Raw genomic sequence first — 15,673 nt, 5'->3', positions numbered from 1 at the left:
TTTTTTCAGTCTTAATATGGTATTTAGGAAAACTGAAAATAAACTAGATAATTGAAACAAAACTTTTACGAGGTTTACTCGTTCCCTAAAGAGTCCCTTTGAGTTGAGTGACGCGAGAATTACGTGGTAAACCTCAAAATCAAACTAGATAAACTCAAAATCCAAAAACCAAATTTTGCCATATTTATACTCGTTTCCTTTAGAATCGACCCTATTGAGTTGAATTGGGCAGGAATTTTAGGAATAAATCAAATAAAGTAAAAAGGTCATTTTTCAGGAATGATATTTTAAAGTTTAGACGTTTGGTAAAAATTGTAATTGACTTTTTGGCAGTTACCGTATTATGCTCCGACACTTGTTTAGTTTTTAACACAAATTTACATTACTTGCCGATCATTTATCCCAATTTATACATTTCTTCACGTATAATTTCGATGTATGTCAAGCAAATGGGATAAGTCAAGTTGTAATAACAACCGTTGTACTTTATTTTACGAATTCTCGTTATCAATGAAACAAAATATGCTAATACAGGAAGGTATAAATAACGATCACTTCCTCCCACCTAGACAAATATTCATTAGGACTTAAGAAAATAACTTATTTTATCAATGATTTTTTTGTGATTTACGGTTTAAAACAAACTCTTTCAGATTTGAATTTTATTTTATGAATGTTCGAATGAAATATGATATTTTTGAATAATTAACTAACGAACTTAATTATTAACAATTACATGTTAGAATTTTCCCAAAATCTAAGTTGAGTCGAAAAGAGAAAATAGTTGTTATCTATTTTCTCAATGTGGATCTCATTATTAGCCACATGCTTTTAGATATAATTGAATCCATTGTTTCGTTTAAAGAATAAATTATTTCTGCTATCATTTAATTAAATTCAATAGGAGATAATACAAATAGAAATGTCGATGATCATTACTTTTATTACCTTCCATGAGTCAAAACAAAGCTTATGTAGCCAATAAGTTATTGTTCATAAAATATTTCTTCGTATACACGAACAATGATTTATTTATAATTATTATTAGTAGTTTTATTTGTGGGAATTTTAGTAATTAAGAACAAAGGTATTATGATTAAGAATTTCTTCTTTCAGAATAAAAAAAACTTTGAGAGAAGTACTCACACTTCGCACTTATCAAATTGCGTTATTACTGTTGATGGCTACAACCCACTTTTTCAGTTGGCTGTTATTTATGGTTTGAAACATTTATCACAACCAAGGCTTAGCCAGTATTCAGAACATTTTTATACGTGTTTTCCAGTTTTCACGGAATTAATAACAACTTTATCTTTATTATTATTATAGACTGGGGAAGGCTGTCGCAGGATGGGTGACATGTTATTCCTTAAATATATACAACGTTTGAAATAAAAACTATAGCTGGTTGTTCAGGTTCGTAAAAGAAACCCCATCTTCCATTAATTATCTTAACATCTTTTAAGAAAAAACTCAACAAATCCTCCAATTTATTTATCCTTTCTTTTTTTCGTTAGTTATTTCTATGTATACATTTCGGAAGTGATATTTTTCCTTGAGAGTTATAATTTCAGGGTTTACAATTACATTGGATTAAATGATTTGAATACTGTAGAATTGTTTTCATAAAGTATCACATCATGTATGATTTGTGAGATTGAGATTTTCTACAAGACCTGCTGGTTAATTTTCACTACATTTTATTAAAAATGATCGATAAATTTAAAATTGCGATTAAGTTAATTAGTACCTTTAGAGTTAATTGCATTTTAGATAATAAAAAATATCATTATTACAACAGTATGTGCCTTTATATTTAAAAAAATTAAACTATGCTACCTTTTGCCATTAATAATGGCCGTTCATTTACTAGTAACGGAATCATTGAATATTCGGGTTACGCTCACTAATACAATGCAAACTCGTTATTCTCCGAGAGGGCATTTCAATTCCGCTGAAATTAGAGAAGGGGTTTGAAAATTGCTCTTTTCAGCGCAGGCCTGAATCCTTGCAATAGGCTGACGTCTTGCAATGAGGCACTAACTCGGCTAACGACATTTTCAACTCAATTCACGTAGCATTTCAACATTGGAATCTGGACAGCTGAAATCTGCTATTATCCTATTGTCATCCAGTCTGCCCGTCTTTGGTGTCAGACAATTACCATTAGCCCTTGACTCGACTGTATAGTTGCTATTTTCCTCTAGTTAATATGCCTTTTTTATCGTCCTGCGTACTGGTGACATTTGTTAAAACGTATTTCATTTATTAGCTTGTCCATGTTTGTTTATTGACATGTTTTTTCCACGTTTGTCTCTTTCTCTCACACTCACATACACACATTTCCCTCATCCCATTGGAAGCTAATTACTATTTCTTCAACATTGTGAATATACAACTGGCACATTCAACACGACAGACAAGAATGATACATGTACACAGAAAACAAACACTTCGAGCCCTGAAGATGATCTCAATAAAAATCGAAACGTTGCCACGATAAAGAACATATTTTTCTAAAGCCTACGACACACCGGACCCCATCTCACGATCTCCAAATAATCATTGCGAGTATACAAAATTTGAAACAATACATTTCGCCCGGGAGATTGCATTGATCTTTGCACATTTTTTCGATTTCTAAATCATTACTATTTAATAGAACTGTGTATGAAAGTAAAACAACACGTATAATATAATTCCGCAATTTGCTTTCCTACTACGGAAATCTCTTGCTCCACTGAGTGAAGTATTTCTCACAATGGCCTTTCTTCACAATGGAAGCAAATGGACTTCCCTCTGCTTTTTCTTGCTCCTCGCCCATCATGCCACTGTGAACTTTTCACTCTCCGGAAAACAAGATATTCACACCTGCTCTCACCGGGCATTTACAAGCATATCACTTTTTAGATCGTCTTCTGTATTAAAAAAAACTATTTATATGCTTGGTTTTATATTATTTATAGGAAGTAATAATAAATGTTGAATGGAACGATGAAATATCGGGCTTAGAATTGTGTAGAACCGATTTTCTCTGGGCCATTTGTAAAAATTTTGCCATCAGATATTTGGTCAAATGGCCAGTATATTACACCCCGACTATTACACTTGGTCAAAGGGCTTACAATGCAATCGAAATAATGTCGACGGTGATATAAATTTACACTAATTCTAACTTAATAATTAATTAATCTTTGTGTAAGGTATTGGTTGAAATAAAAAAAGCCAGTGTCACGAGTTGGTGGGTTGAGATGGGAAGTTGGTGTCCGAGTGGATCGAAGTCACGAAAGCTCAAGTGGTAGAGCAGCGGCGTATGTAGCCGAAGGTCGTGGATTCGAATCCCCAAGGATTGTTTTTTAATGTGTGGTGTTTAGTGACCGTTAGTCAATGATTATTCGGAGATCGTGAGATGTGGTCTGGTGTGCCGTAGGCTTTAGAAAAACATTTTCTTTATCGTTCGAACGTTTCGATCTTTATTGAGATCATCTTCAGGGCTCAAAATGTTTGTTTTCTGCGTAATTGTGTCATTCTTGTGTGTCGTGTTGAGAGTGCCCACTCGAGTGGATTCGAATCCCGCTCGTGACACTGGCTTTTTATTTCAACCAATAACTTACGTAAAGATTAATTAATTGAAATAAGTTATTTGGGCAATCGGGCCACGAAATCTAATGGATTTAATGAATAATTAATAATCAGTTAATAATTTATACCTATTTTAGTTAATGGAATATCTTAAATTCGTTATGTCTTCAGACCTATAATTAAAAGGATTTTAAAGTAATTATAAAAATTTACATCACATTGCAGATGCTAGTGTAATAATGCTAGTGTAATTATATTTTTGTTTTGTTCAAATATCATGTGCAGATGGTTGAAGATTGTAGTACCATTTTAAGACCATATTATGGGTGATATATTGTTTTCTAAGTCTATAAGTGGAATACAGTCATTTTTGTCGTGTTAAATGTTCGTTATTTTCCTCTAAAAAATTTATGCTTTTTTTCTTGAAATAACAGGTATGAAATGTTTATTGCAATTAAAACTGCTTTTATTACATTTTCAATTAGGTTTATGATTTGAGTTGCTGTTGTGAAGAAAATTTGTTTAATGTACGAGTTTCATTAATTTTTTCATTGAATGTGCAAAAACATTGTTTTGAAGGCTTAATTTTGCCAGAGATACCTGGGATAAGTAATATTTAATTAAATCCGCGCACGTGTGTCCTGGATCCCCCTTCCTCCGAAGTAATAACGACTAATGAACGAAGCTTGCAAATGACTATTCATATCGGAGCTAAACGTTGTTTAAATTAAAAACCGTGTGTTTACTGTAGCCTACACAATCATCATTTTTATGTAGCGCCTAATTATGATATTTGTATACAGTTAATTCATAAAGAAAAATATTCAAATCTGGTCGAGTTTTTAGCACAAAAAGGGAAAGCAAATCCAAGTAGATGTCTTAAGAGAACAAAAGAGGAGTAATCAAGGCTGAAACGAGTTACTTTTCCCAGTAAACAGTAGGATTTATACTTTACCCAGATAAACAGGATGCTAGAATGGCAAATGTTTATCTAGAATGTGTCCCCGTAGCAGCTGGCTTGGCAGTAAAGTGTCGATGCGAGGAAGAATAAACAACACTAGACCAATTCTGCTTTCTTATCTCGTTCTTAATGTTATCGCACCATGGCAGTTCTAATTTTTCAATTGTTAATCGCAAATGCTACTGATAAATCACTGTTTACTCTGGTCCGCTCTAATATTTAGCAGAAATTTCTACTTATCTTATTAAACCTCAATTCGTTTGGATGAAATAAATTCCTCTGTTTGTGTTGTTGATTGACACAAAAACTCTCCATTTGATATCGTCAGTTAACCATTTTTCAATTATCTTTCGTACTCGAACCCACATAAGATAAAATCCACCTAGATTTTGATTTATATTTTTTATACTTGAGAGTTTTTCCATGACGCTTGAGTTCACGTTTTTATCTTTAGACTAAAGCCATGTTGTGCCAAACAAGACATGTTGAAAAATAACGTATAAAATTTCCATTTCTTTAGCGTTTGACCGGACAATTTAGCAAACCCGTTCTTGTTTTGTCAGGCGAGTAAGAATTCGAATGTAGATAAGATTTGTAACTTGTCAACTCTGGTAATATTCCTCTAATTTATGAATAGTTTGTTTATCTTTTCCTCTATTCTGTCGTATTTTCTTTTTTCTAAGTGCTGTACCATGATTCTTCTATCTTCATTATGTTTTTTCTTTGGTTTGTGGCTTTCCTTGACGAGGATAAATAAAAAATATATTACTTCAGAGTTTTCTAATTTATTTTTTATTGTTTCAAATGTTTTTTCTGTAATATTTATACTGTAATCGTTTTAGACGAAGGAGGATTTGAGATCTAAACTGTCATAATTTGTTTCATATTTCTTTCTTCCGTATATATTTTTTTTACATTTATTGTGAAATAATGAACCAAATATTAATAAATTTAACGTTTTTGGGATCTGGTTTCTGGTCAGGTAGAGAAAGAAGTAGACTCTGTTATCACTTGCCAAGCTTTCGGTCTGTATAAGACCATCGTCTGGCCATCCTATTTCTCATATTTACAGTACGGAAAGACGAAAAAACTCCGGCGAAATCTTGAAGTACATCAGGTGGGTTAAGTTGAAATTCAGACAAGTTTTTTCTGTTTTGCCAAGTATAGTGATTTCCCCAACATGTAGTTCCAGTAGATAAAGAAAACGTCATAACCCGTTGTTTTCGTCATTCGGTAATGTTAATATGAGAAATAGGATGCTGCCCTGATGATGGTCTTATAAAGGCCGAAAGCTTAGCAAGTGACAGAGTCTACTTCATTCTCTACTTGACCAGAACCCAAGATCCCAAACACATTAATCGTCGTGGTAGATTTCTTCTTCATCGAAATAAATTTAACGGTATTCTTTTTTTGGCCATCGACTGATTTGCACTATTTGTGACAGTCACACACTGCGGGAAGTTTCACCTAGTTATCTTTGCACATGTTCTCAAAATATTAAATATATAGCTATTGGGGGTCTACACTATTTGCAAAATAAGCTGTCTTTTCTGTAATAAATTTCTGAATGTTTAATCCAATCTGGATCTTTATTATAATTTGAAGAAGGAATAAATCTCCTGCGATTTACGAAAACCTCGCCTGTCTATAGGTTTTTCCCATAAATCCTTAAACTTCGAAATTTGTTGTACTTTATTTTACTTAAACTTCTGTACAGAATTGTTTAACATGTGGCACGATAGGAAGAAAAACGATGTGAATGTTACTTGACATACATAATTTACTTGTAGAATAATGCGAGTTAAAAGTAATGGGACGTGCCATACATCAAAACGGGTCCAAGAAAACTAGTGAGTGCAGTGACGTAAGATGTTAAGGAAGTTGAGACTGTAAATTTAACCTCCACTCAGATTAAACGTCTCAGTTTGATAATTAAGTCATGTCCCAGGTTCAGTGGGGTGAGAGATGGTGAATGGGCTGAAACAAGTTTAGGGACAGAATCCTCGTCATGTTGTATTCATGACACTCTTGTATCCGATGATTCAAACTAATTAAGACCGATACGAGGGATAAGGCACTTCCGTAGTTCTCTCTGGCGCTATATCCTCCCGGTGTTTCCTTTTGGGAAAAAGCAAACCTTGGAAGGGATTTCCAGTGAAAAAGTGCCTATAAAACATTCAGAGCCTTGAGAAAATCCACTAAGTCTTTGAATAAAGCGAAAGGCGGAGGATCCTCTCTAATGTAAACTCACTTAATATGCCCTTCGAGGGAGAGAAATAGAGCGATTGCTCCCATTGGAAATTTCAATTTACTTTTGTCTTATTGACAAAATATATTGAAAACTCTTTTCGAAGCGAAAACAAAAAGCACGTTACTTTAATATAATATAGATAATAATTGAAAAAGCAAGGTTAGAAATAAGCCAATGTTTATCACTCATTGTCATTATTTTCGTAATTAATTAATAGAACCATGTGCTAGCAATACTGTCTTTTGTGAAATGCCATTGGGTAACTTTATGTTACTACAGTACAAAAAAGGTCAGTAATTCGCTGTTTTCATACATTCCAGCCAAAATGATTTTAAACAATGGCATTAAATGTATAAATTGTTGGAAGATCTCGATTTGGATATATAAAGGCATTAATACGAGTCACGTTATATCATTTATAGCAAGATCATTTTGAAATCTTTCCATATGGTAATTCTCCAAAGTGAAATAATTATTTAAAATATCATTAGCACTGTAACTGTTGATGTAGTCCTTTTCTCCATAATTTGTTTCTGTGATAAAGAAAATTTTAAATGAAACATCCTCTTATTGCCAACTGTTTAGTGTCAATTTATTTGATATCATCAAGTTTGAGTTTAAACCAGCTTACCATTAAAAAACAATGAGGTGGTGAATAATTAGAAATATTTTAGTATATTTCACCCTCCTCTGCACATTTGGCTTTAAATAAATCCTGATACTCGCTATTATCACAAGCAATTGTTCCATTGGAAATGAAATTTAGAGTACTTATGTATGTCGTTCTCTTTTTCACTATTTTCTGTCATGTCTGACAAATTTGGGGATGTGACAAATTCGATAGAATCGATAAGGTTGAAAGTTATTTTACCATTACTTGATTTACGTGGAAACTTCTTGTGAAATTTTGTTTTTATTTACTCTATGAAGTTACACGTTTCGTTTGTTTTCATATTTCTTAGGATCTCTCCCAAAATGGTTTTTGTTTATTAAAATATTCTTGAATTATTTATTTGATTGTCATAAAGAATTCAAATTAAACACGCCCACCATGCCCGGAATTTGAGGAATTGGTACAGCAATTCAACTTTTAAATTTAAATCCTTATAGGTCTCTCCATTCTTTTTTTACTTTCCTCTTCCAAACGCTCATTTTATTTTAATAATTTTACACTCTGTCCGGTCCCGTCAATTTTGCTGTTCTTTGCCTTGGCTTTCCTGTCGAAATTATCCCTTGATAGGTAATTTATCTAAACGATCACACTGTTAATATAGAATTTCAAAATTTTACAATTTCTTTATTTTATGGATTTTTTCTTTTAATTTTTAAGAGCATGCGTTAATTTTCATTTTTTGCTTGTTTTCAAATTCAATGTTACATTATTGGTTAATATATATATATATATATATATATATATATATCAGTATAAATTCATTGATTACGATATTGCCACTGCGCAAGGCATAGGAGTTTACAATTTAAAAACTTGCTCCTTATTTCAAATTTTAAAATTTTAAAGATCTGTCAATTCGCACTTTCATTCACCCACAAAAAATGTTAAAAATGTATGTATATTCGTAGTCTTCAGAAGGCAGGTCCCGACGGAGTAGGATCTTTTACTAGGGGCTAACGTGATGAAATGAACAACGATCAATCGGTGAAGTCTAAAAGATATAAAGAAAGTAATAAAATTTCTCCTTAGGTTCATGAATTTGAAAATTTTGAAACGAAACTTTTTTTCAATCTTTTTTCGTTAGTTCGGTATTTTCCTTCCAAGGCACGCCAAAATGTTGGATAATAGTCAGCTGATTTTTACGCGGATTCCAGTCATTTCGTTGAACCGAGATTGAAAAAGTTATAGCTTAATAAGGAATGGATATCCCTTCTACCTGTTTTTTTTAATAAGAAGGGTCCCGTGGTGTTTTGAAACGCTATCATTTGCATTTTCATATTAATCGAACGGTATCGCCTTAAAGGCCTTGAAATATTGGTCCTTCCGACCCAGTCCACAATCTGCCTCATCCCACCTGAGAAATGTGCACCATTTATCAGGAAACTAAGAACTTAAACCCAATATCACCGCGGCGTCATCGCAAACGATAAACCTTACGTGGATGATATATTACCCAGGGTTTGTTTGCGTTCGCCTGTTACATGCTAAAATTAACTAACATTCAACCCTCGTTTTTGACTTGCATTGGCACCGGGAGATCACATACATGATTATTCAATTTTCGTCAATGTAACGAGGTATAATGTGTAAGTATTAAATACTATATTTTGAGATATACATGCCAGTATCGTACAAACAAAAATGTATATTCCAAGTTTTGAATTAAAATTTATTTTCGAGTTTAGTTTTAAATTGACCCTTTTAATAGATATTAGTTTTTGAGTATGAATGTATTGTACATGACACTGCTTATCAATATTTTGTAGATTGATAACAAAACATTTTACCTATTTATATTACAATAAAACATGGTGTAGGTACAATAAATAGTAATGTTAATTAAACTTTTTTTTTTATACACGAGGGCTCGCAACAGCAGAAGTTTTATCAACCCTCAGGGTGCCGGTGTTTTTGAAAAAAACCCATTTGTAAGTATGTTGGGTTCGAATGCAGGGTTGCTGGATTCGAGCCCGGGACCTTACAGTGACGAGCGCCGAGTCAATGCCTAAATCGTTGCAGCCACCCACGCCCCCCTTAAAACATTATTAAATTTGTAAAAATGCCAAGACACTGGTTCTAAAAGTATGCGAGATAGTTATTAAATGATAATAAATTCTTACCACGAATTCGGGACCCCGGTAGTCGAGATCGTTCATTATTCAGTTTTCGTCAGTGTAATATCAAATATTAAAAAACTATATTTTGAGATATGCAAGCCTGTATCGTACAAACTAAAATTTATATTCTAACTTTTAAAATAAAATTTAGTTTTCAGCATCAATAGCTTCAAATTGACCCTTTGAATAGATGTTAATTTTTGATCATGCATACATTGCACATGACAGTGCTTATGAATATTTTGTAAAGTAATAAGATCACATTATACATATTGACTTACTGACAATAAATAATAATGGTATAAAGAATTGAAACATCAATTAATTTGCGAAAATGGCAAGACATTGGTTCTAAAAGTATGCTTGGGAGTTAGTAAAATGATAATAAATTCTTAGCACGAATTCGGGACCCCGGTAGTCGAGATCGTTCGTTATTCAATTTTCGTCAGTGTAATATCAAACATTAAAAGACTATATTTTGAGATATACATGCCTATATCGTACTAACATTTATATTCTAATTTTCAAAGTAAAATTTATTTTCGATCATCAATAGTTTTAAATTTACCCTTTGAATAGATGTTAATTTTTGTTTTATAATTGTACATGACGGTGCTTATAAATATTTTCTAAATTAATCAGAAAACATTTTACATATTTATATTACAATAAAACAGGGACTTACTGACAATAAATAATAATGGTATAAAGAATTTAAACATTAATTAATATGTACAAATGGCAAGACACTGGTACTAAAAGCATGCAAGGTAGTTAGTAAAATGATAATAAATTCTTATCACAAATTGGGGACCCCGGTCGTCGAGATCGTTATGCCGCCGAAATCTCACGTTTCATGTACGTGAACTGGGCTCTATTCCCTGTGGAATTTTGTAGGATTTAAGTTATAAATAATGTATTTAGAGCTGACCCGGTAGGGTTACCGAAACAACATAATTTAGCCGAATACGTTGAGGGATGGAATTTAGCTGTAAACAGTAGCCGATAGGAATTAACGATTCAGGCATGGCTGCTGCAGCACGATTAATAATCGAAAGGCACGGCAGAGAAATGTGTTTTTATGGTAGATTATCTTTCACCGGTATAGCCCAGGTGTAGATGGCTTTATATATATTATGCCAGTTTATTATGTACATACCCTATTTAAATAATAAAAAGGAGGGTGTAATTTGGTGCAAGAATGTTATGTCCTTTACGTCTTATTGTTTCACGTTGTTCATGGTTGTTTGTTTATAATTTTTTATTGTGTTGAATAGTTTTTCTTCTAGTAACGTCCTGTTACAAAACTACGATTTTATGAGATTTCTGGACATTTAAATTGCTCAAGCGGAGGTCGTTAAGGCATTAAAAAATAGATTTCATCCGAATAAATGAGCCTGGTTGGTTTTGGTGACATGAAAACTTTAATCTATCGCTTTTAATAAAAGTCTGACCTTATAATCACTATCACTCTTAAACTAGTAATATACCCGGATTTTTTTTGGCTGTGCTGCCCTATAGATCCTTAATCCCGTAATCGAAAACACACTTCTATCTTTATTGGAACTTCGAAAAAAGAGCTTCACAGAGGAGGCCTTGGGAAGACGTCATCCCTTATATTAAAGATCTGGGTAAACTGTCGTAAAGAATTGCGTGAAGTTAAACACAACATCAAAGCGTTAACCAATTACTCTCCGTCAATCGGACATCTCGTAAGGAGAAAACCGTTTGGCACGCTGGACGACAACTTTGCAGGCTAACCCATAGCTTCCTCCTGGCAATGTTACCGACCGTAATCTGCCAAAGCTGTCAGGAACTGCTAACGGTCAAGCACATCCTAACTGAATGTTTTCGATCGATAGGAGCTGGGAGGAATTACATATATTATTTTTGGCTGTTTGGGTCAAATGTTATCTAAGTACACAATAAAGAGCCTCGTTTCAAGCTGATGGCAATCTTATCTGAAATATAGAAAACTTGCTCTCAAATGAGGGTGGTGGGTGAAGGTCCTGAGGATACACCCGGATTGTGAAAACGCCGAACGTGCGTTGAGGAATGTGGATGGTGGCAAAGTCGTGCATATCGATTTTCCAGTGTCCACGACTTTTTCGTTTGGTATGTTGTTATTGATGAGGCATTTGTGACGGCATGACTGACCGGGGGTGTGCAATGGACATTGTGACCCATAGTGGTTGTTTTTACAAATTACAGAAACATCCTTCACACATCACATCAAACATCACAATCATCACTACCAAGATAAGTGTAGAAGAAAAATCATTGAAATTTTCACTTCTCATGGTCATTGAGGTATGTTCAGATATACGTGGATCCCACATTTATAAATTATTTCGTAATTAGAAAAAGAATGAAATGAAGTTACTTCCTTGGTTGAGGTTGTTCGTTGCATCAATCGCATAGGCACTTACATCGAGTGAATTCAATCAACTTTAGTATGTTATCCTATTTTGACTGAACAACAATTTATCTCATGCTGAACGCCAGCCACTTACTCGGTCGGTCTCCACTCGCGGGTTTTTCGTTTGACTTATTCAAACGCGTTTCGGCATTGCGCCAATGTCTATGTTCTTCGCTGAAGATAGAGCAATCCGGACGTGTTTGAATAACTCAAAGAAAAAACCCGCGAGTGGAGGCAGACCCCATAAGTGGACGTGTGCCGTTTCACCATGATGTTACCGACTCGCAGACCATAACCCATCATCTACTATAACAATTTATCTATCCAATTTCTGGTTATAATATGTAAAATAAGGTTCTATTCTGTTACAATTTCATAGTTTCAGAATCTAATGATGCTATGCTATTTATTATTATCTATAGAGTTATTACTCCTACTTGTCGTTACAGCCATGTAGCATACATCGCTTAGCACATGGGTTGTCTACAATTTTGTATATTATTTTGTATGATTTGCATAATTTTGTTTTGTATAATTTTTCTTACAATTCTACATTTTTAATTACTGCACATTTGTGCATATGAAAGTCTGTAGAATGGTATAATGCTACTTTATTTTCCCTACAACATCCTAGTTGTTGAATGCATAATTTTGAATAGAAATAAAATTTATTTATTTGTCAAGCGGACCACGATAAATAGTGAACTTTATTTATTTATATTATTTGGATTTTTTAGACATTTATATTAAATAGATTGTGATAGTAGTGCTGTGCAGTATCGTGCAAGGAATAAATAATACCTCAAGTATAAAATACAACAAAATCTAATAATTATTACATATACCATTTTACTTATTCATTTCTTTGTATAAATCTTTTTGTCTAATTTAACAATAAAAAATATACTGTAAAATTTAAAATAATTATTAATTTAGAATCAGACTGAGGAAATTTAACGCAAACATTTGACTTGAATACGTATTTTGCCATTTGTTGTAACGTTATCTTATCAGTAACGAATCGTATAAAGTGACAGAACTGCCGTTGCAGGTATAATTTACAATTAGCACCCTCTTCAATATGTCTTGATCTAACTGATAGTTCAATTATATAAACCGTTCGCAATTAGTATATAGCAATATCGACCAGTTAAGTGATTGAAATGTGATATTACGATTAAGAAAACGCCTTTGTAATTGGGTTGTCAACAAATTCGACCATTCCTGAAAACATTGACACCATTTTGGATGTTGTAGTGTAATTCTTATTTGTACGACCGTCTCGCGGTGGTGAAACATAAATGGAGTTATTCCGAGGGAGTCCCTCTCCTCCTTCCTTGGTCATGAAATATTGATAAGATACAGTCTGAGTATGGCAGCCCCTGGTGAATGAATCGTAGGGAAGGACGAAGCGATCGGCTGACGGATGAAACATATTGGAAAGATTCCTAATGGAGGAAAAACCAATATGTATTAATCCATTATTCATTAGCATTGGGTATATAAAACACTCACTGTTTAGAGTTTGAGTGTTTTATTAATATGTATGTTTATAGTATACATATCAAAATGAAGTTGCTCGGAAAATGGGAATGAAATTAGTATATAAATGTGCCCACCGCGTCATATTGGTCATAATTAAAATTAATTTAGCTGAAGGATTTTTTAATAAATTATTTTCAAAAATTGCATAATAACATTATGAAAAACATTCTTTTTTAAAATTGCTTACATTAGTGGAATGCCTCTACTTCCAAACTTCCCTCGAAACATCTGCCCTTATTTACAAAATAACATTGAAAATTTGCTAAATTTTTCCGTTAACTATGTCGAGGATTAATATTCTGACTCAAAAAGTTTTGTGTTGTGAATATAATACAGCTATATTAAAGGGAAAATTCCTTAAGGAGATTTATCAATGAATACAGCATACGGGATGAAATTTTTATTATTAAACGACTAATTGAATACCTCAGAAGCGAAGTGTTCTTAATATTTTTGATGAGCCACTCACTTAGAATTCACCCCAATGATTTAATCGCATTCCATCCGTTTGGTTGAATTGTAAATTTTTTCCGAATTGGAAACTCAAATGTCACTTGTCTCGATAGTGACATTGTTGTATTCCTTGACAATGAACTAGCCTTCTATGTTGATACATGCAAGCAGGTTGAAAGAAGACGTTGTGTTATTAACGCTCTTTTTCGTTAAGGTGTCAGAGATGAACTTAACAATAAGTATATTACTTTTAAAAAAAAGTTTTTAAACCTTCTGCTCATATGCCAGGATTGGAACTAACTCAATTTTTTAGTTCTATGTTAGGTTTATTCCGTTACAATAAGCAAATTATTAATTAATAATTTTAGCCGAAAACGACAAAACCATTCATTAATTTCAGAGTGATTTTGAAGAAACTCATAATTGGATTACACATATTAATTTTAATGTAGAAATATTTGAGGATTAGAAATATTTCCTTGCTTAATGTTTATTCTTTGAAAGGCATATTTGTCTCTACCTTTTAGAAATTTTGAAAAATTAAATTTCTTTGCTATACATCTACCCTTTGAAAGGCAGATCAAATTATTTTATATTCCCTTGTATTTTGTTTTTCAATAACTGTAGGCATGTTTTTTCACATCTTTCAAATCATTTTCAAAGAAAAAATGAAGATTTAAAAAATGATGGGTATATCAGGTTTTTTGTAAAAAATAACCTATTGATGAATATATTTTGAATTGAAATGAGCATCAATTCTCCAAAATTTATGAATAAATTCTCGTTTTCGCACAAAAAAAAAAAAAAAAAAAAAAAAAATCCAGCATCCACTCTATAAGCTAGGTAAAAAGAAGCCGCTTTTAAACGTAAAAGGAAGGAATGAATCTTTTAACTTTAATGACCTTGTTGGCATGACCTATAATGGCTTTAGACATGAACCAGCAGGCGAGACATGCGAAACACTTTAGGTTCCACTCTGATATTTAATTACACATACTTTCGGCTTTCAGTTTTTTTCTATTTACAGTGAATAACTTGTTAATAACGAAAGTGAGAGAAAGAGAGATATGAATGAAAAAGAGGGAGAGAGAGAGAGAAAGAGGGAGTGAGAGAGAGAGAGAGAGAGAGAGAGAGAGAGTGAGAGGGAGAGAGATAGGGTGATTTATTCCTTTAATGCTGTTTTTAATTGTTTAGCATTATATGATCTGTTTATTATTCATAATACTGTCTTTTTAAATAGTATTTTTTAAATTATTAATTATATATGGTCTTTCTGGTTACTAGAATTGGTAATTTCCCTGTCAAAAAATGTTAAGGTACTACGTTTAAATACAAAATGTTCCTTCTACTATTATTGTATTGTATTATTCTTGTTTGTGTATAATTATGATACATTAATAAATATTTCTAAATGTTGAATATCTGCGTTGTTTATATGAATCAACACTGTTGTGAATTTGATGAAAGTTTTGTGTTGAAAACGAGTCGGAAAAAATAATAAAGAGAAAGAACAAAATGGGCAGCTGGCAGCCTCCGAGGGAAACGAAACGGCTACTCCAATCTGTCAGATTGTAGCCTCTTTTTTCCTCTTGTTGGCGGCTCTACCCTGTTACACAATAACAAAGCTAATAAGTTCGAAAAGCATCAAGAGGATGTTAAAAAGTTTACCCCT

The 15,673-nt window shown here is 32.9% G+C and overlaps 1 protein-coding gene across 1 annotated transcript in view; it reads left to right on the top strand.

The window, feature by feature from the left end:
- LOC106665795 (E3 ubiquitin-protein ligase MIB1) overlaps positions 1-15,673 on the top strand; it is a 590,106-nt gene that overhangs the window by 302,364 nt on the left and 272,069 nt on the right. The gene's annotated exons all lie outside the window — the stretch shown is intronic.

The sequence above is a fragment of the Cimex lectularius genome, unplaced genomic scaffold (assembly GCF_000648675.2).
Source record: "Cimex lectularius strain Harlan isolate CLEC.00 unplaced genomic scaffold, Clec_2.1 scaffold54, whole genome shotgun sequence".
NCBI lineage: Eukaryota > Metazoa > Arthropoda > Insecta > Hemiptera > Cimicidae > Cimex > Cimex lectularius.
This window is presented reverse-complemented; position numbering and strand designations above follow the sequence as displayed.